At 35.5% G+C, this 13,395-nt stretch overlaps 1 long non-coding RNA gene across 1 annotated transcript in view; it reads left to right on the top strand.

The window, feature by feature from the left end:
- The window catches only part of LOC149815690 (uncharacterized), a 30,141-nt gene extending 18,098 nt beyond the window's left edge, over nucleotides 1-12,043 (top strand). Inside the window, exons 2-3 of the long non-coding RNA XR_016427830.1 lie at nucleotides 11,116-11,551; nucleotides 11,629-12,043. This is a non-coding gene — a long non-coding RNA (uncharacterized LOC149815690). The remainder of the gene's footprint in view (nucleotides 1-11,115; nucleotides 11,552-11,628) is intronic.
- Nucleotides 12,044-13,395: the final 1,352 nt, after the last annotated feature.

The following is a 13,395-nucleotide window of genomic DNA, read 5'->3' as shown; positions in this document are numbered from 1 at the left end:
CACACAATTTATATTTTATTACTGGGTTCCCAACTTAGCCCTCGACCGAATCACCTTCGGAACATTAGACCTCCACATCTAATGTCGGGGACACAAGGGACACCCCACGCCCACAAGTGCCACTTTCTTGGTACCAAAAACAACAGTTGTGTCAAACACACCACTCCCGGGTAAAGTGGCGGACTGTCCCTAAAACCGTGGCCAGGAGAAGGAACCTAAATATCGGGTTCAGGGGACCAAAATTAGCACACAGAGTTTTGTATCCTCACAGTCTCCCCAAGATCGGATTTCTAAGATCCCATTCTCCAGATGAGTGATCCCAGAAGGTTTATTACACTGTGCTTTATTATTACTTTTTATTAAGATTTATTTTCTTAAGTTTTGCAACATCATATGCAAAAAGAAAGACAAAAGCTCGCATCTACCTCGCGAGAGCCATCACAGGACTCCGGCCTGCGGAAACATATAGAACAGTGCAATAAAGCTGAAATATTTATGAAGCATGATCTTTGAAATGCATTGAAATGAGTAAGGGAAAATATTCCCACAGCTCGGGTTTACCAAACCCTCGATGATTCATTTTGATTACCGGGACAGTAATACAGGGATCACAAATTCAATACCATATTTAATTTCTAAGACATATCAGAATTAAACTATGGACGAATTATCATCTCATTCTAACCATTCAAGTTCAAATAAAAGATGCCTATTAACATGAAAATTTTGATGCAAGACTTTATTAAATAATATCAACGTTATTCTGACCATTCCAGTTCAATTAAAAGATATCTATCAACATGATAATGCTGATGCAAAACTTCATTAATCAATATCAACTTATTCTAACCATTCAAATTAAAATAAGAATGCCTATCAGCTTGATAAATCTGGTGCCAAATTCCATTAAACAATATCAATTTATTCTAACCATTCAAAATAATAAGAATGCCTATCAGCATGATAAATCTGATGCACCACTTTATTAAATAATATCCACAGTATTCTGACCATTCAAATTAAAATAAGAATGCCTATCAACTTGACAAATCTGATGCCAATTTCATTTAAACAATATCAATTTATTCTAACCATTCAAAATAATAAGAATGCCTATCAGCATGATAAATCTAAATGTTTTTCCATAAAATTTCATATCGATATATGAAAACACAAAATGGGTCAACAAAGATGGATCAGAAGCTAAGAAAATATTTATGTTCATAATGGAAGATTAGGATAGATCACAAAGAGAGTTGACTTGATTTAAGTTGAAATAGAAACATACACTGTATGTATCACAGATACGTACATGCATCATAGTGATATATTCATGTATTAAGAAAAATACAATTGAGACTTGTTATTGCTAAAAAAAAAACATGATTAAACATGATGTGTAGAAAAACAAATCAGCCCAGAAGGCTTGTAACTTCAATCTCATCCTTCTCTTACTGTCCATATCTTAATCCAACAGCTTAAGCATCTTTTTTTTTTGTAAAGATGAAAACACCAAGCCCAACCCAGCCGACCCTGTCGGCTGGGTCCAAAAGCACGCACACAGGTCCAGTATGGACCTGTGTATGCTGTCAAAAGGACAGCAGAAGCTACCCCACCAAAACTGGGTTTTTTTATACTGCATAAAGCTCTATTTCATTTATTGAGAACACGAACCTGCCCAGCCGAGCCGACCTTGTTGGCTGGGCTTAACAGCATATACACAGGCCCAGTGTGGGCCTGTGTATGCTGTCAGTCACCAACAGCATAACTAATTTTTGCACAACTGAAATTTCTTCTTTTTTTTTTGTAAAAAGATACCCAGCCCAGCCGACTGCATACCTGGGCCCCAAACCATGCAGGAAAAGCTTTTTAAAATCTGTCTTTTTCTTCAATTCAACCAGAGCACAGAAGGTGCAAGGGAGTAACAGTGGAAACTATCCTCCATGAGATTTCCATCGACTGCTGCATGAAAATCAGACCTCCACCGATGCCCCATTTGAATCAAAAAGAGGTACCCGCACCTTTTTGAAGGGTATTCCGGCTATCGGATGCTGGGGACGCGAAGACACGGTCGGCTGGGGTTGCCCCTTGCTGATGCCGTGACAGGGAGCTCGCTGGAGGGCTTTTGGTGGCTGTCGCAGCTTTCCGGCGTGTGCTCACCGAGCAAGCGAGAGAGATGGGGAAAGATGGGGAAGAGAGAGCCCGAGTGAAGAGGGCATAACCCTCTCTTCACCCCCCTTTTATCGACCCCAGGCCCCCTCCTTCCTCGCCGAGATGGGAGGGGGAGGTCGGTTACGCCCTGCGTAACGCCCCCTTCCCCCCTTTCCTTTCCTGTTAGGGTTTATCGGGCAACCCTTATCGGGTTGCCCTTTCTGTTTTAAAAAGGCTGTTAGTTGGGGTGGGGCTCGGGTCCGAACCCGGGACCCGCAACCCGGCCCCAAACAAAATGGGTCCACAAGTGGATCCAAATGGATCCACTGTGGATCCTCGAATTAAATTAAAATTTTAAATTAGAAAAATTTTCATTTATTTATTAGTACCCTTTAAATCAAGATTTCAAATAATCAATCCTAATTACCCCCCCTTTATGGGTCCTGGATCCGTAATGTGGATCTAGGCCCAAATTGAAAAATTTGAAATATTTTCAAATAAAAATTCTCGGGTTTTACAATGGATCCATGAACGTAACCCCAAAACCCCTTTCCTTTAATATGGGCTTCCATATTACCGTCCCAAACATGATAGTTTGAGCCATTAAGCTTAAACCCAAGAGAGAAATGAGAGTCTTTTTCGCTCATTAGAGAGGAAAGAATGCAAGGGATAGTACGTACCTTAATTACTTTTCGCGTCTTTCTTGACAATAGAGGCTCCTAAAATATTGCTCGAAGAAGGTGATCCTCTTTGATTTAAAAAAACTTGAAGGCACGTTTTTCGAGGAATGCAAGAGAAGGCGAATCGCAATTCTTCTTTTTCAACGAGGCTCTGATACCATGTAAAAGTATCTTCAACAAGATACTTTAGTCGATAACACAATAACCTTGAGAATAAATGTGTGAACATACACACCCAAGAACACTTGTGCACAACAAGCACAACACACCGAATCACAAATGTGCAAATGCACTCATAAGATTCATAAACCACTAAAGATGTTGGGCTACAATCCCAAATCCCTTGAGAAAATACAAGAGAAGCTGCCCATATATATAGGGCTTGGAGAAGGCCTTGGGAGGGGCTCCACATAGTCGTTGGAGCCCCTCCAACGGTCACAAATGTGACCGTTGGAGGGGTCCAACGACTAGTGGGTTGGGCTCCTCCCAATGCAAGTACAGTGCATTAAATGTAAAAAGAAAAAAGAATAAAGAAAAAAGAAAAAAGAAAAAGAAAATAAATACAAAAACATATTCTCGAAAAAGAATGTGTAAAATTCCTAAACTACCCTTACTAGGAATATATATATTTTATATATATAATTGGTAAATACATATACATATATTATATATATGTATATGTATTACCTTATATATATAAAATATATATGCGAAGTTACAAGTTTGATTACATAATTTAACAGTTACACCGTACCTCTTTGGTCGGATGTGAGGCACAAGTTTGGTATATATGAGTAATAAAACTCATTTTTACTGCAACTTTAAGCAAATATGACCACACAGATGGATCTATCATCGTTCATTCACTTTACTGCATACTCCGAACCAACAAATTTTAGTGCTACAATATGTTTTTAATGAGGAAAAATGAACCATTTAGAAGGCACCAAAACATGACTAAGAGAAAATATTTTTTTATGTCCAATTTGTCAGATGATAGAAAACATGATCTATGATAAACCCATCCATGAGACCAGCCAACTCGAAAATGCATGAATATGTATGTGAGATTTTACTCATATACAAGGTTTGCACATCCATGCCATAGAATTATCAGAATTATAAAAGATACTTAACTATCACTTTTTTGTCTACCCATCAAATGTTGTATTGTTAGATTTGAATGCCTAACCTCTCCAAATTTATCCTGAACACCTGCATGAACCATAAAATTATTGTTTGCCCATTGATAACATTTTAAACACATAATTGTCACTAATAAATAAATGTTAAAGGCAGTATAGTCATTGTATAGCTAAACGAGACATTGCATGATTTGCAGAAAAGTTCAACCAATTAGATTGAAAAGTTTGGCTGTTAACATACAACTAGATGATATTTGGAGGTATTATATATAGGGTAATGTTTTAGTAATGGTGTCACTATGTACAAATGCCTGGATCTCTATGGTGTGAGTTGTTTTGATCTAATCTGACCACATGGATGGATTAAGCATGCTCAAAGTAGTGGGAACCGACTTTTGGATAATGTTTTTGACGAAAAAACATGATTTTATGACCTAAAAATGTATCACACATTGTAGGCTGTTGATTTTTTAACCCTTACAGAAACTTATCTATGTGCAGCAAGCCGATTTCCACTAAAGAAAACACATAGATCACATCTGTAAGGCTGCTTCCATGAAAAACAACAAAATAAAAAAAATGAAAAAGGGGCATTCTAAGGTCGCAAATAAAGGCCCTATATATGTATGTATGTATGAAGGTCATAATATATTCTGCTTGTCCAGATCATGCATCAATAACCCGTGTATGAACAAGGATCAAATATGGGCTGGTAATGTTACTTGAAGCTCTATTGTATCCCACATTTGGACCTACAAGATTTGAACATAGATCAAAATCAATTTTCTATAAATATGGAAATGGGATTTTCAATATGATGCTCCGGTTTGAGTTTTGATTTGGCTTTTAATCAAATCTGGGAGTGACCCAAGCCTAGACCTGGGATTAAAAAAAATTAAGACCAGATCTGCTAGATTCAAAATAAGAAGTAAAATTTAAGTCATATATGGACCCAAGAGTAACCAACAAACTGGTGATCCAAATTTCTGCATTATCTTGTCACACAAACAAAATATGACTTTATTTTTTGCAACTACACCAACTGTGATTAAATTGAAGTGGTAAACTTCTCCATATTGTTGTTTTTGTTCTTCTCATATGGTTTGGTGGATTAAATCCTTTGCTCAGCGAACTACACTTTAGAGCACTATGATACCGCTTCTTGCTATTTGGAGTCTAACTCAAAGTGCTATTACGTCCCACATCATAGAATTTCAGTCGAACTATTATCATAGCCTATGATCAGCGAAAATTCTGCAATAAAGTAATACCCTATGCTTGATCTAGCTCAATACATAGACTTAGGCATTTATTAAGTGTTTCAGGTGTTTCGAAGGCTCCACCGTAAATGGTTTTATGCATCATTTGGCAAGATTGGAGCCCCTAAAAGTAGAGAGGTGTTGGAAGGAGAAACCACTAGAGTGGGTTCCTTATGTCTCTGATGTTTGAGCCTTGTATTGGTATATTCTTTATCCTTGTACCGGTGAGCCCCAACTTCCCACCCCCCCCCCCCACCCACACCACCACCCACCCAAAAAAAAAAAATCACTCACTGCAAAGTCACATCTTGGAAGCTTTTTGATCCGATAAAAATTACAAGTTAAACGTTGGCTTGCATGTCCCGCACCAGCTTCAAGATTGTTAGCCTTTCAGGGCCCACCTTCAGAAAAAACAACATAATAATAGCAAAACTGATGTTCATGTCAGTATTGCACCTTTTTTTTCGTTTTTAATAGGGGAGCTTGGGATAACACTCGTGAAATTTGAAACCAACACCCTTCAGTTATGAGTCATGACAGAGCAACCTAACAATCCAGCTATCTTGTTCGACCCCAAGTCAATATTGCACTTAGCATTGTCGATGCCTATCTCACATGGGTGCTTTGTTTTCATGTATGTATTATATCACTTTGTGCGTTATACATATCCAAACATCATGAAAACGGACATATCCATACCATATAAGTGAACACCTTGTTCATACAGGACACTCAAGCTTCACTAGATAAAGTTTGTGCATTGATCCATTTGAGTACACAATGTTTTTAGATTTACTGCTTTTAGTGAAAATAACTTGCAGTCCACGGTGTGGGGAATGTGTTCCATAATCTTTTTGATCCATAACATCAAGGCATGTTTGTTCTTAGGAATTTAATTTTCATTTGTCTGGTGCTCTTGAAATCAGAAACTAATTTGTGGCCTTGTTTCATATTTGTTGGATTATTCCTTGATGGGAAGAAGAGTGGTTGAGTGTGGTTAAGGGAGGGTTGAAAGATATCACAGTTCTTGCAATTCATAAAGCTTTGTGTAGTTTGCAACGGTGCTATTGGATTGAGGGGAGACTACCGACATTCTAGTTCAAGATTAGAGTAGAAAAGGGAAGCAAGTAAAATGGAGATTGGTACTGTTGATGCATCAAAGCCATCCAAGTCATCAACAACATCATCGTTGGAGATTACAAAGTTCCAATATGATGTATTTTTGAGCTTCAAGGGTTTCACAGGTCATCTTTACAGAGGGCTAGTAGACCATGGCATTCATGCATTCATGGATAGTAAAGATTTCAAAAGGGGCAGACGGATTGTGGAACTCTTTGATGTTATTGACAGATCACAGATTTTTCTGCTCATCTTTTCAAAAGGATATGCTGATTCTAGGCAGTGTCTTATGAAGATTTCTAGGATGGTTAAGTGTAGGAGGCTGATCATACCAATATTTTTTGACGTTGATCCTTCAAATGTCCGACATCAAAAGGAATCACATGAAAAAGCTTTTAAAAAACATCAAATTAATAGGGAGTTGGATAAGAAGAGATAAATTGAGGTGTGTTGGTGAGATTTTTGGCTATGATTCTTACCACAGAAACTAGCAGGTGTGTAGATTATACTCTCTCTCTTTCTCTCTCCCTATATATATATATATATATATATATATATATATATATATATATATATATATATATATATATATATATATATAGGGAAATGAAAACCCTCCAAAACCTCTCCAATGGATGTTTTATTGGATTTTTGGTATTTTTTTAAAATTTTTGACCATATAGATGTAATCTATATGCTTGTTTTTATAGAAATCAGTTCTTGGAACATTTGATTCCGATGCATGGATAGGTTTTTATAAGTTTCAAAATCAACAACATACAATTTTCCTAAATTTTTGAGGATCCGATTACCATTTTTTCTATCCAAAATTCATGATCAAAGTGTTGATTTATAGTAAATCAATCATGCAGAATACATCTGTACTGTCAGAATTTTGAAAAAAATACCAAAAAAATTCCATTGGGGACGTTTAAGAGGGCTACCCTCATGGGTAAGGAAATCCCTAGTAAAAATTTGTAATATTTTTTATTTTGTTTTCAGTTTTTTTGCACGTCAGACCCTCCAAATGTGATCTACATATTAGGTTTAGTAGAAACTGACTTTTGTATCATGTTCTAACATATATATCAGATTTTAAGAGCATTGAAAAAACAACCTATAATGTACCAAATTTTCAAACCTCAAAAAAACATATTTTTATATTGAAATACTGTGATCCAAGGGTCAATATATATTTATTTATGTATGTATGTTTGTGTATGCAAAGCTGATCTTTTTATTGAAACTTAGCAGGCATGAGGCAAAGTTGATCATAATTATTGTTAAAAGTGTTCTTGGTCATTTGAATAAGGTTGCCTTTGATGTAGCAAAACACCCAATTGGAATTGATTCTCATGTGGAAGATATGATGAAGCGGTTAGACATGAAAGCAACCAATAGTGTTTGCATGGTTGGAATCAGTGTGGAGAAGGCGGTATAGGAAAAACAACTATTGCTAAGACTATTTATAACAAGTTATTTTGTGATTTTGAAGTAGCTTCATTTTTTATATTAGAGAAACTTCAAAGCAATGAGGACTTGCCTCTCTGCAGACCCGGCTCATTCAAGATGTTTTGAATAATAAAGATGTAATCATACATAATGTTGAAGGAGTTAGTCTAATGAAGCAAGGACTTGGCTGTAAGAAGGTTCTGTTTGTTGTAGATGATATAGATCATAAAAACAGATGGATGCATTGGCTGGGAATCCAAAAGAATGGTTTGGTGCAGGGAACAGAATTATCGTCACTACAAGAGATAAGGGTGTTTTGATATTACATCATATGAAGGAGCATCAAATATATATTCCTGAAGAGTTGGACCTATGCCAATCACTTCAGTTATTCAGTTATCATGCTTTTGCAAGTGATCAACCAGCAATGGGCTTCATTCAGCTATCTAGAGCAGTCATACAAGTTACAGGGGGGAGTACCACTAGTCCTTGAGGTATTTGGATCACTTTTTTCTAATATAAGAACTTTAGATGAATGAAAAAATGTTGAAAAAATTGAAGAACAATCCTTAAAGATGTGTATGAAAGACTGAAAATAGGTTATGATGGACTAGAATATGAAATGAGGTGCATATTTTTAGACATTGCATGCTTTTTCATTGGATGCGGTAAAGAATATGCAATGTACATGTGGGACAATTGTGGATATTTCCCAGATATTACAACTAAAGTCCTGCTTCACAAGTGCCTTATCAAGATGGATAGCAACAACGGGGAGTTCAGGATGCACTATCAAATTAGAGATATGGGAAGAGAGATAATTCGGCCAGAAAGCATTCCAGATCCTGCGAAACACAACAGATTGTGGGATCATTATCAAATACTTCATGTGCTGTAGAATCAAACAGTAAGACTCCATTTCTTTGCATTCCTACATTACTGTCAAGAAACACTATGAAAATCAAATTTTCCCCAACTGATTTACTGATCCCATTAGATTAGGACTATGTTCATCAAGTTTTTTTCTGGAAATAAAATAGATTAGTTGGTTAGATTTGGACAAAGCTGACTATGTTTGATTGAAGCAAATCCAATCTTATTTTAGCAATCTTCTGCCAATTTATGGGCATTTCTATCTAGAGCTAGAATCAATCGAGCTCAAATTGATACTCCGAAAGATGATTCAACCAATCATGGTCTGATTTTTAAATTCTCTAGAAAACTTTCATGATCTGACAAGTACATGGGGGATGTGGTCTAGAACAAGCAAATCTATAATAGTTGGGACCTTGGTAGTTCTTTAAATGAATATTTTCTTAATTTATTTAGAGTAGCATGTTACTTTGATAATCATAATTAGGATAGACTTGTTTTTGGTTAGTTTATGCAATTTGATTAGGTCAAGTAAGTTTGTTAATTTGTATTAGCTTTTATAGTGCATATTATTTTGATAATCATAACTAGGTTATTTTTTATTATTTGAGCGGTTCAAGTAAGTTTATTAATTTTTATTAGCTTTACCTTTAGAAGAGATTACAAATTCTTTTGCAAGTTTAAGTTTGGCTACTAAACAAATTATTTTCTCCTATACTTTACAACAACAACAACAACAACTACGCCTTCATCCCAAAACAATTGGGGTCGGCGATATGAACCAAAAAAGAAAATCATTCTGGGTCTTCCACATGAATCCTTCTCCTCCAATCATTTCTATCCAATGCCATGTCCTCGATGAGGTTCAAAGCATTCATATCCTTTCCTATCACTTCCATCGATGTCTTCCTAGGCCTACCCCGACCTCTTTTAACTAATATAATTTTCTCCTATACTTTAAAAACTCAAAATTTCTCTTTTTCTTGTGGATTCTTTGGATTTGTGAAAAGATGATTATGATTACATTCTCATGAAAAATGTCTTCTTTGAAAATGAAAGATGTGAGAAACAGTGGTATATAATGTTCCTTTCCCTTTGGAAAGGGGTCCCTTTAGCAAACAAGCGAGCTCCATTAGGAAATCTTGGCCACACAGGTAGAATCTTTCAACCCTTGATGGTAGATAACCCCATCAACGTTGGGGAAAATCACGACAAAATAGGAAATATAGTTAAGAAATCTGTTAAAAAATAAAAGAGCAGAATTGCAAAATAAAAATCAAAATGAATAAAAAAAAAATACAAGAGGAGGTGTTCACCTGAGGACTAGGACCCTTCTACAGTTGATGTTTCTGCAGTAGTTTCAGCTAGCTTTTGTAGTTCTAAGAAGATTAACAAAAGTGTGGGAGCAACTGTGTCAACTAGAGTGTTTTCAAGCACAAGGTGTGGAATGGGCAGTTTGTCAGAGCTAGCAGACATCTCGAAAAGACTAGGACATCGAAGGCCAGGTAGGTTCAAGGTAGATTGACTGTGTTAAAGGTATAGGTGATCCAGAATGAGAGGAGATGGCGACCTATATTTACAGGTTTTTAAGCTGAATCTTTTAAATTTAGGTGCTAGATCTAGGATGATTCAGTAAGCTACTCCCGAGTGGCCATATTTCTTTGTAAATGAACTGATCTAGCATTAAAATCCACCTCCCTCTCTGGGGAAACATGGTCCAAATATGGTTGGTAGGAAGAAGCTAATGTCTGGTTTTTTACCATATTTTTCAACAGTAGGCTAAAATGCTAAACTGCTATTAAACATGTTACCTCTATTATGCTTAAAAAGCTTTGATTTCAGTATGCAAAGATCCTCAAACAACTTTTGTCATTTTATTTATTAAATTTTTTAAACTGTATCATGTCATTTTGAATATCCCACTCAATTGATTCTAAACTATTGACGAGCTAACATCTTTACTTTATCTTATGTGGAAGTTTCTTTTTAAAAAAAAAATTATCTTATGTCGAAGTAAACAATATATAGTAAGTTTTGAGAGTCAGATTTGCTCCAAAATGATTAACTACCTTGTTTTCATACTCTAAGACCTTATTTTGAATTAAAGTTCCTTAAAATCAATTCCAAATTGGTCAAAATTAGGAAATTTACAAAGTTCAGTACACTACAAGAAGACAATTGTTCTCTTCCAATTCTACTTTGCTACATCACCAACTCAAGTTTATTAGTGGGTATATATTGGTTGACTGCCAACTAATTGTCAATAATCAATTTGACAATGCCTATTTAAATGTCAATAATGAATCTCTTAGTTGCTATATGATCGTCATGTTTTCAGTAGTCACATGAGTATTTAGTATCTTTATCATGCACATGAGTCATGACTGTTTTAAAATGCTGAGTTTAATTGCTTTTGTTTGTTTTATCTTCTTCAAGGAGCGAGGAATGAACATGTCCAAGGTATTGTTCTCAAGCAAGAACAAAAGAACGAGACCCAAGTGAGTTCTGAGGCTATTGCTAAAATGCATGAACTGAGAATACTGCATGTCAATCCTGATGAGTCTGAGTCTGATTATTATCAAAAAAGAAAATCAAAAGTTCAGTGGTGATGTTAAATTTCCACGCCTGCCTAAGTTGAAATGGTTGGAATAGAGACAAAGCCCCTTTAAGTGCCTCCCGTTTGATGGCTGCAACGAGCTTGCTATCCTCAACTTATCTGGCAGTGACAAGATCCAATAAGTGATGAATGAGCAGGCTCTTCAGGGTTTCAAAATATTGAAGATCCTTGAACTATCTCAATGTTCTAATATCAAAGAATCTCCCGTTTTCTCTGCCATGCCATGCCAACTGAAGTTGGTCCTTGATCATTCTCGTAGGTTCTTTCTGTCCAGGTGCAAGTAGTATGCATCTTTACAAACACTTCTGAGCTGCTCTCCGCCTTTCTTGCAGGTTTAAACTTACCCAACAAGGAATTTTGCTACCTTAGAACCGTTCTAATTACGGTCGTCGTACAGTGGGGGCTTCGATCACCGACTTTCCTGTCATCATTCCCACGATTAGGTTTTCATGCCAATCTCACCCACCATAAATGCTTGGCCCCGGTGAAGTGTTAATCGTGCTCAACTATTTATTAATTTTGACCAAATCAATCTGTAGTTGTTCGGACGAGAAGGTGATGAGAGAAGTGTATAAGAGCAAAGTTAAGCTCCATTCTAGGGTTTTAAGGTTGGTTTTGATCATATTTATCTGTTTAATGATCTGTACGACACAAAGTAGATAATAATTGTCACTGACATGCACTTGGACAAAATTCAATGTATCTATAAATAAATAAAGAAAGAAAAAATTTATTTATGTTACAACCTTTTGCCCCTAACTTCAAACAATGCTACACTTTTCTAAAATTTTAAATATGGGTTAAACTTTTCATGAAAAGGTCAAATAAGGATCTTAAGGCAACACCTAGCATTGGTCAATGGGTCAGGTAGCTTGATAAGCCAAATTGATTCGACCTTCCATGGGGCATGTTTGGGTCAAGGATTTAGGCTTGGGTCTGTTAGCTTTCAGGTTAAAACTCGGCTCCTTATATACATGGGATGGGTTTAGGTCGATCTGCCAATTACCAGGTCAATTTGACAAGTTTGAGCTATTTATTAATTATTAATAATATAAATTTTTTAAAAATTAATTAATTGCATAGTAACTTGGTAATTATTATTATTTACCTAATTATGTACATTAATTTTATGGAAAGCAGAAAATTAATTAGTTGGGTACATGAGAACTAATTAATTATTTACAATTTATTTGTTTATTATTTTAGTTTGGTTATGAATTCACCAAAAGAGTTGAATGATGATACATATTAAAACTTTTAGTGAAAGGACAAAATTATTGTAGTTTGTAATTTTAATTAAAATAACTATAATTATTTTTAAATATTTTTGCTTTGCTTTTTTTTAAGGTTATTCTACGTAATGGGTTAAACAATATCAATGGATTGAAGAAACTATGTTGGGTTTCATAGGAGGATTGTAATTCAAGATCATACTTTATGTTATTTTAGAAAATTGATGTTGATTTATTAATTCAAATGCTTTGTCATGAACGAAATATTGTTATGAACTTTTAATTTTTAGTATGTTAAAAATTAATTTATTAATTTTATTAAAAACTAGCCTACAAATAAGTTTGGACCGATTTGGGTCATGCTCGACCTGCTTCACATTGTCCCATTACACTGGGTCCTGGGTTGCTCTTCAAAATTCAAGCTCATTAAAAACCAAGCCATCTCCAAGTCGGGTTGCACTTAAAGCCTGGTGGGCCAAGTTCCAAATGGGCTTGGGCCGCAATGCCCATCAACACTTGTCATCTTGAAAAAAACATGATTCCTTCTTGGTATCATGTAATGTGCTTTGAAAATTGAAAACATGCTTTAAAAAATGCCCTTTAATTTATTAAATTCGTCAAATGGACAATACTGCATGTTCTAAATTATTTCTGGATGCTTTTACCTCTCGTAAATGTAAATTTCTAATTTTCTCATGTCATAACATTAAAATAATACACCTACAAAACTCATCAACATAATTGTATTAGAGGTTGCGATATTTCAAAAAAGATTACAAAATTCCAAAAAAAATATAAAACTCGTGACGAGTTTCGCACAATCAATTACAAAAATCATAAAATTTATGAATGTCTGATAATTGCAAA

This window comes from Nuphar pumila, chromosome 15 (genome assembly GCF_984573655.1).
Source record: "Nuphar pumila chromosome 15, dmNupPumi1.hap1.1, whole genome shotgun sequence".
Taxonomy (NCBI): Eukaryota; Viridiplantae; Streptophyta; class Magnoliopsida; order Nymphaeales; family Nymphaeaceae; genus Nuphar; species Nuphar pumila.
The sequence above is the reverse complement of the archived record's forward strand: the minus strand, read 5'-3'. Positions and strand labels throughout refer to the sequence as shown.